Source organism: Camellia sinensis, chromosome 6 (assembly GCF_055761805.1).
Source record: "Camellia sinensis isolate YWXY chromosome 6, ASM5576180v1, whole genome shotgun sequence".
NCBI lineage: Eukaryota > Viridiplantae > Streptophyta > Magnoliopsida > Ericales > Theaceae > Camellia > Camellia sinensis.
In genome coordinates this window covers 74,703,656-74,712,760 of record NC_138966.1, presented here as the reverse complement: position 1 = coordinate 74,712,760, position 9,105 = coordinate 74,703,656, and the positions used below count along the sequence as shown (strand labels likewise).

The following is a 9,105-nucleotide window of genomic DNA, read 5'->3' as shown; positions in this document are numbered from 1 at the left end:
CTAACTTGTTTCTCTTTTTGCTTGGAGTACTAAGTGAGCCTTTACTCGCTTTAGCATATCGCATGCGTGTGATTGTTTCCATGTCTAGCATGCTTGTCATGAGGCTCATTGCTTAAATGCTATAATTGCTTGAATGCCTGTGGATGAAGGCTAGTTGCTTGAATTAGAATAATTTGAGTAATGTTCATATGTGATCACTTTTTCAAGTGGTACATATTCAAAACAATTTTAAAAAAAAAAGCATGAATAAAGTGTTGCAATTTTTGTAAGTTAGTCTATACTTGCGTGTGTGCACATCACATAGTAATGCTAGCCTAATAATCAGAACAAGAGCATATAATGTAGATAAAATTGACATCATAATTAGTAGAGGCCGGTCTTTGATCGGGGAAGCAGGGGTGCTCAATTCATGGCCTTTCCCTCTTGTACCTAAGTTCCTGAGTCGAGACAATCTTAGTGATGACGGACACGTGGCCTTTAGCACGAGTCATGGATTTTCTAAATTTTTCCAAAAAATATTTAGGTGGCGACTCTATATCTGGCAAAACAGTCGATTTTTGGAAATTTAATTCAAAATCGATTTTTCAAAAGATTTACCGAATTGGGACTCTTTAGTATTTATCTATTTCACATTGCACTTGTGAGATTAGATTCAGAACCGCGGGAGTTCGATACTATAGGGCTTATTCGTCTTCCGAAAGAGGGCATGAAAAGTCAAGCTACATAAGGCATCACATCTCTCTTATGCTAAGCGCAACCTTTTGTTTGTCATTCCTCTTTATCACCGGTATATTTACTTCTAAGGGACTAGCTTTCTAGTTAAGCCTTTGGAAATCTCAAAGGAATGTTTCATTATAGCTTGTTGTCAAGTTTGGATTAGAGTCCTTATAGCTCATTGTGGGTTTGGCTATGTCATTATTGCTCTTTTGAGTTTGACTAGTCATTATCGCTCATTTTGGATTTGACTTGGAATCCAGTATCACTAGTAAACGGGTTTGATTCTTCCTTTGTAATTTCCTCCAAAGAAAAGGGCTTGAAAGGTTCATGTCTCAGGTTAAGTCGATACTTGTTCATCTTTATTGTTTTTGCACTCAGTGAACCTAACATTCACTTTTGGGCAAAATGATTAAATAATGGAAAGGTAAGTTGGAAAAGGTTAATAAACGGCTTAAAATCGATTAAACCAACATAAAGAAGATTTATAAAAGTGGTCAGATTCGGTCGGACGTTATGCCGAATCCATCGCTTCTAGAGTCATCATATACTAATTTGTGATGTTTGATGATTCTTGAGGCTTGTTTGCCTCCCTCCTTGAACTAACTTCATGATTGGAGGGAGGGGTGGTGTGTGTTTCATTGTATTCATTAAATTTTGTCCAACTGTGTTCAAAACCATCAAGCAATCAACTTGCAACCATTGATGGTTTCGAAACCGAATTCGTTGTTTGGACCTGGTCGGGCCTCATTAGGGGTCGACCGGGCTCCAATGTATGGTAAATAGAGCACTTTTGGTTGAAACAGAGAGCAATGGCTGAGGGTGAAACTGAACAGTTTTCCAAAGGGCAGACAAAGCACTTTCTGAAAACCGTCTTCATTGGCGCCCATACGATCCTTGTGCATTTTTTGCATATTATTGTTGTAATATTGTTGTTCATATTATTGTCGTAATATCATTGTTGTAATAAATTAGATAGTTAATTATTTATTATTCATTTGGATTTGTAATAAGTAATTAATTCAGACACTTGGACATTCGGACCCTCTTGCACGAGGGCGAAATATGTAATAAGTTGTGTATGTCTTCTAACCCCCATTTCTTTCTCCCTTTTATTTATCTGCTTATAATGGTAGCATCACATTTTCCTTAGCATCTTCCACAACATGCATCCATCCATTCGTTTTGTATGCATACGGGCTCGTTTCATCTTACTAACCAATGTCAAGTTCAAATTCTTTATTTGAATACGTGCTCTCTTGCATGTCTTGAATTGACTCACATGCCATGCTAGTAGCTTGTAGACACCCCATTTTTGACCAACCTTATGACTCAGACGTCATTGATTGAGCGCTCGATGATTGTGCATGTTTGTGCTCGTTTTGAGTTTCCGGAGCCTTCGGCTGAGCGCCTTGTCTCGAGACCTTTTAACTTTCTCCTCTTGGCCTGATTTTTCGACCATGCCTTGTTGCCTTTACCTAGAGGGAAACAGAGGCCTATAGGCCACTTTTTGTAGCCATAGACTACCTTTTCCTCTCGTAGGCCACCTTTTGTACCTGTAGACTAGTTTTCGGGGCTTCCAGTTGAGTGCCTCGCCTTGCAGACTCTTGTCTTGCTTCCTTTTTGGTTTGTTTTTGAAACAAACCTTGTTACTCTTTGCCTGGAGGGTGGAACAGGGGTGTAGACCAGTTTCTCCCCCTGTAGACCACTTTTCTTCCCTGCCAGCCACTTTTGGTGGTCGGCCAGCTAGGGTGGGTGGTCTTTGGACCACCTAAGGTGGTCAGCAGCCTACCACCACCTTTTACTCTTTGTGCAGACCCTCATTATCCCTTGCTGACCAGTTTTTGTCCCTGTAGACCACTTTTTGTGGTCGGTCGACTAGTAGGAGTGGTCGATCGACCACTTTACTGGTCGGCGGCCATCCTGTATTTTCTACAGATATTTTCCTTGCCAACTGTGCCAACACAGAAGGCATCCTCCATACACGTGTATGGAGGGATTGCTTCAAGCCTCTAGCTTGTCAAACAAGCTTGAGACATGAATTCTATATAAGGGAGCCTCCCCCCTCTTGCTTTAGGTTCAGAAATTTTGCATAGGGCTATACATATCTATCTCTATCTTGATTTCTCCCTCTCTCTCTATATTTGTTCCATTTTGTGCCTTAAAGTGAGTTTTGTTCACACTTTTGCACTAAACACCTAGCAAAACACCTTCACTCTTGAGCTGAGATTCTTGGAGGTTTGTTTGAAGCTCAAAAGCTTGGTTTTGCCTCAGAAGTGGCTGTTCTTGATGTGGTTCTTCAAGGGTAAGCATATACCCCCTTTTAGGCTTGTTTTTGTATTAAGTTTAGGCCACCTTCGCATGCTTCTTTTGGCTTAACTTTAAACTGCAAAAAGCTTCATTTTCAAGTGCTTAAAGTATTTGTTTGAGGCCTCTTTGGTGTTGGAGGTGGTCTACCCCCCTTTGTGCCTTATTTTTGCCTTTTTTTGAACTATCCTTTCAGGCCTTTGAGGTCACCTTTGTTTGGTCTTCTCACCACTAAAATTTAGTGGTGGAAAGTGTGTTTTGGGACCCAAAATAGGTGGGGGTGGTCCCCCCCTCTTGTACCTTGCTTGCATCTGTTATTTGCTTACCAAGTTAGTATGTTTTTCTACCTTCTTGGGCCCCTATCTTGGCATGTTTCAGGCCTTGTTTTGCCATGATATAGCTCTATTTGAGGTTGGTTTGGTTACCTCATGCATGCTTTTTACACTTGTAGTGTAATCTTGCCATTTAGCCTTGTGTGCTCAATGCTTTGATCCATCATGCTAGCCTATTTTGGTCCTATCTCAACATGTTTTTGGTGTTATTTTAGCATGCCTTAGCTCTGTTTTGGGTCGGTTTGATTGCCGTTTGCATGCTTCATACCCTTGTAGTGTAATCTTCCCTATAGCCTTAACATGCATCATGCTTTGGACCCTCATTTTAGCATGTTTTTGGCTTCACTCTAGTAAGCTTTTACTCATGTTTTGTCATGCTTAAGCTCTTTTTTAAGTGGTTTTGGTCATGCATGCTTTGCTTTCTATAGCCGTAGTGCAATCTTGCTCACTAGCTTGGTGTTTTGAGTCCACTAACATGCATTACTTGGGGGGCTATTTGCATGATTTAACATCATTTGATATATGATTTTAGAGCATGTTTCACTGTCATACCCTCGTGTGCATCACTCTTTCAATGCTTTGGACGGTTATGCTTTATGCCTCAATCATGAGCCAATTGGCATGTATGTTGGCCTAAGCTTTCGGACTGCTATCTTAGCATGTTTATGGTGTTCTTTTATCGTGTTATAACTCTGATTTTTATTGGTGAAGTCATCTCATTATTGGTTTTGGTAGGTGTAGTGTAACCCCACTCATTGGCCTAGCTTACTTGGTGTTTTGGCCATTTATTCTAGCATATGTTGGTTACGTTCAAGCATGTTTTTTGGCATTGTTTTGGCATGTTCTAGGACTGTTTTAAATCATCTTGGCCCTTTGGGGTTTGCTAGGTATGGCTATGGTGCAAGTACCTTTGCTAGCCTTAAGCTTTGAGCCTCCTAGCATGCCTCATTTGTGATATGTGCATGATTTGGCATCATTTGGAATGTAATTTCAGAGCTTATGTCTTTGTTATACTCCCATGTTTATCACTCTTTCATTGCTCTCGAGGTTTATGCATTATGCCTTGTTTGGGAGCCAATAAATGAACATGCTTTCCTTCCCTTTTGAGCCTATGTTTTAGCATGCTTTTCGCCTTGATTTAGCATGCCTTAACTTTGTTTTGAGTAGTTTGGGTCATATGGGATTGGTTATGCATGGTCATAGTGCAATAGCTTTGACTAGCCTAATGATTCAAGGTCCTTAGGATGCTATGCTTGTGTTGTTTGGATGATTTGGGATTATTTCACACTTGATTTCAGTGCATATAGTGTAGTTACACTCTCACATTTGTCACTTCTTAACTGTGTTTGAGAGTTGACCCTTGTGACTAGTTGATGAGCCATTACATGAGCATCATTATCTTGCCTTCCATGCCATCATTTCAGAGCATTTTGGCCACTATTTTGGCATGCATAAGGTCAGTTTGGGGCTGGTTTGGTCCATTGGGTATTGCATTACATAGCCCTTGTGTTGTGTTCTTCAATGCTTAAGGACTCTAACTTGCCATGCTCATGTTGTTTGCATATTGTTGCATTGCATTGTGTTTGGAATGTTGTTGTGTTGTATTATGTTTGGATTGGATGTTAATCGAAACACGAGAAATGAGGGGTGTTGCATACTTGAAGTGATGAAACGCGCTTCATTTCTCAATCGCCGACCCTCTTGATCAAGCATGATAGAGATGGAGGCCCTTATGTGTTATTTGTGCATTCATCGACATAGACTCGTGCAAACTTGGCTTCTCGGCCATCGTGCATTGCGATGCATGGTTGGTGGCCCGAGAGTCGAGTACCGCACTCCCTTGAGCTCAAGAAACGATAGGGAGGGTGGTTGTGCACACATATCCTGCAAATACACTGCTATGCCCTTTCTTGTTCTCTGTTGTAGCAAAATTGGAGTTTGACAAAATTCTGGTCGGCAGACCAGTAAAGGTGGTCAACCGACCACTTTTTCTAGTCTACAACCAGTTTTTTTGGTCTACAAGTGGTCTACAGCCCCCTTTTCTGGTTGGCAGCCCACCAGGAGGTCCTTGTGTTGGCGTAGAAGCATTTTGGAGTTTGTGCAGTGTTCTGAGATCAAATCAAGTGCAAACAGAGGCAATTCTAGGCATGGTAATGGATTTCTGAACGAAGCCGACTGAGCATGCATATCCCCCCCTCGCTTCCCAAGGCCATTTGTTTAAATTGCTTAGCTAAACTAGTTCATTAGCCTAGTTATTCTGTAATTAATTAGTTAAGTGTTTAATTAATTAATTTGGTTTGTACTTAATTAACTTAGAATAGTTAGTTGATTCAATTTGTGTTGTAATAATAAATGAGCTTGTTAGTTAATTAGTTTGGTTTGTAATAGTTAGTTTAATTAGCGTAGCTAGTTAGCTCTCTTTTATTTGGACCCTCCGTCGAGAGGGCAAATATTGTAATAAGTGTGCGTGTGTGTGATACATGTCTTCCAACTCCATTTCTTTCTCCCTTTTACTTATCAGCTTTTGATGGTTAGTTTATGGCATGTTTCAATTAGCATACTTATGTTTACATGCATGCATCATTCATTCTGTCTTGCATGCACCGAGCTCGGCGCATCATTCAAACTGCATTGAATTTCAATACTTACTTGACTACGTGTTTCAAAGCATGTTATCAAGTGTTGCATTCATATGTCATTCTAGATAGCCGAGCCTATTTTAGTTGTATTTTTGCATGTGTTGCATTAGGCATCTTAACATAGCTAGGATCATGCATGATTTTTATCTAGCTTCTGTTTTGGCTCGGAGTACACTGTGAGCGTTTACGCTTTAGCATCTTTGTATGTGTGTAAGTGACTGCCATGATAGCATGCTTGCCATGAGACTATGTGCTTATGTGTTTAACTGCATGAATGCCTGTGGATGAAGGCTTCATTACCTAAATTGGAACAACTCGACGATTGTGAGTTTTAAGCCCACTTGAAGTGACAAATCATCATGTTTTAAGCCCACTTGAGGGTGGAAAATCCGCGTTTTAGCTTACTTACGAGTAACAACTTCAAACCATTTTCGAAAAACAAATATGAGATGTTTTGTTCTAAATCGAGTGATTTAGTCTATACTTGTATGCTGTGCGCATCACATAGTAAGTTAACTAATAAACCGAAATAAGAACACATGTGTTTTCAAAAATAACATATCATGTTAGTAGAAGCCGATCTTCGATCGGACGAGCGAGGGTGCTCATTTCAGGACCTTCCCCTCTCGTACCAAAGTTCTCGAGCTGAGGCAACTTTGGTGATGACGGACACGTGGCCTTAGGCACGAGTCAGGCTTTCCTAAATTTTTCCAAAACAAAATATTTAGGTGGCGACTCTGAAATATGGTAAAACAGTCCATGTTTGGCGCTTTTTGATTAAAATCGATTTTCCAAAACGATTTGCCGGATTTGGACTCTTTGGTGATTTATCATACATTGCACTTTGTGAAATTAGATTCAGAACCGTGACAGGAGTTCGAACTGTAGTAGTTAGAACCCAATTCGCGCCCTTACGCGCGGAACGGAGTTCGAGCGGTCTACGAGCTTATTAATTGCATGTTGCATTAATCAATTATAATTTTTAAGGCATTAACTTGTAGTAGAACGAATGTTATTTTATTCTGATGGCATTTTCGATTCCGTATTATGAATTCAAGGAACGTAATACATATGTGTTGGAACCTTATAAAAGTTTAATGCATTATTGTACATAAATGCTATATTGTTGTATAACATGATAAGATCCCTCATGTTTTAAGAATATATTGATGGCGTAGGGTGTTGTTTTATTTTGGGGCGTTACATTGATATTTTATTAGAGATTAAATATATATATATATATATATATATTAATTATAGCAGAGCATAGCAGTTTTGAAGGTAGATTATAAATTTCAAAAAATTTAATCTGCGGTTAGCTGATGGATTGGTGTGGATTTAGCGGATTGGACAGTATTTTACACAACCTATTACGAATCATATATTTTAGATGAATTTAATAGTTGCAATCTAATTTTCTAATTTTTGAATAAAATTTATAATTTTTTAGTTTAATTTTCTCATTTTAAATATATATATATATATATAATTTTTTTTCAATTTTGTATGAAATTTTCTCTCAATTAACTCAACCAACTCCATATATTTTAATAATAAAAAATTAAACCAAATAAATATTGCTAGTTGTAAGAAATTCAAAAAGTAAGTTAGTATTAAAAATGGTCTAAATTGTAAATTCATAATAAAAAATACATTTTATTTTTACATAATTTTATATTTTATATTAGTCTTGTTTGAAAGATATCATTATGTTCAGTATAAAAATATAAATTTTATTAAAAATAAATATATATTGTAAAAATTATGATGTTTTGAAATTTTAAAAATCAAAATAAATGTTATATCATCATATGCTCATTTGTAGACAATCACAAATAATAAATAATTATTATTTAAAAGATAATTCCAATTATTAAAAAATTAATAAAACTTAAAATTTCAATAAATCTTAGTTAGTGAAGAATAAGTCGATATAAATGCCTTATACACAAAATAATATAATTTATAGATTTTACATCTAAAAATGTCTTGCACCATGCAAATAGGTAGTCATGGCATGGGGAGAATGTTGATACATCATATATAATATACATATATCAATATTTTCAACAAACAGTTGTTGTTGGGCATTTGGTCTAGTGGTATGATTCTCGCTTTGGGTGCGAGAGGTCCCGAGTTCGATTCTCGGAATGCCCCATTAATAGAATATTTTATTTTATTTGTTTATTTCTATGCTTCCACTTTCTTCTCCAATTCATTTTTATTTTATATTTTTTAATTTCTAAATAAAATTTCTATCCTTCTAGTTTCTTCACCAATTCATTTTTGTTTTATTTTTGAATAAATTACAAATACACTATTAAGATTTGCTTAAAATATAGATTATCTCTTGTGGTCGGTTTTAGAAAATTACAAATATTCATTATCAGAATTTTTTATTTAACAGAATTAAGTAAAAAAATGAAATTCTGAACTCTTCTCATATACAATAATAAAATTACTTGAATTATTAATTGAAATATATTTATGATATTATTAAAAAATATTTATTGACTTGATAATTTATTAATAAAATAAATCATTTATTATGAAAAATTAAAAATTTTACGAGACAGGATGTGATTTTCTAAACTGTAAAATGTAATTTGCATTTTAAACAAATCTCAAAAGATATATATTTATAATTTATCCTTTATTTTTTTAATTTCTATCCTTCCACTTTCTTCATCAGTTCGAGTTTTTTTGCTTTCAAAACAAACATTGGTAATAAATTTTATTTTATTTTTTTAATTTTTATCATTTTACTTTTTCATAGGGTCGGTTTTTTTTATTTTTTATTTTTTTTAGAACTGACATTGGTAATAATTTTTATTTTATTTTGGGTTTATTACACTTTACTTTTAAATTACGGCGAAATTATTTACTTAGCTCCTAAACTATTGGTTGAGTCTACCAACTCCTTAAAATTTATAAATCAAAGTATATTTAGTTTCTAAATTATCGATTGAATCTATTAAGTCTCTAAAATATTTAATTGAAACTTATTTAATTCCTGAAACAATTAGAAAAATAAAATAAAATGTCATAAATATTATAAATTAGTAAAAGACCGTATCTAATTAAAATTTTATTTCAAAAAATCTTAAATTTCT

At 35.8% G+C, this 9,105-nt stretch overlaps 1 non-coding gene across 1 annotated transcript; it reads left to right on the top strand.

The window, feature by feature from the left end:
* Nucleotides 1-8,077: 8,077 nt before the first annotated feature.
* On the top strand, nucleotides 8,078-8,149 carry TRNAP-UGG (transfer RNA proline (anticodon UGG)). Its single transcript has one exon. It is a non-coding gene; the product is annotated as a tRNA-Pro (tRNA).
* Nucleotides 8,150-9,105: the final 956 nt, after the last annotated feature.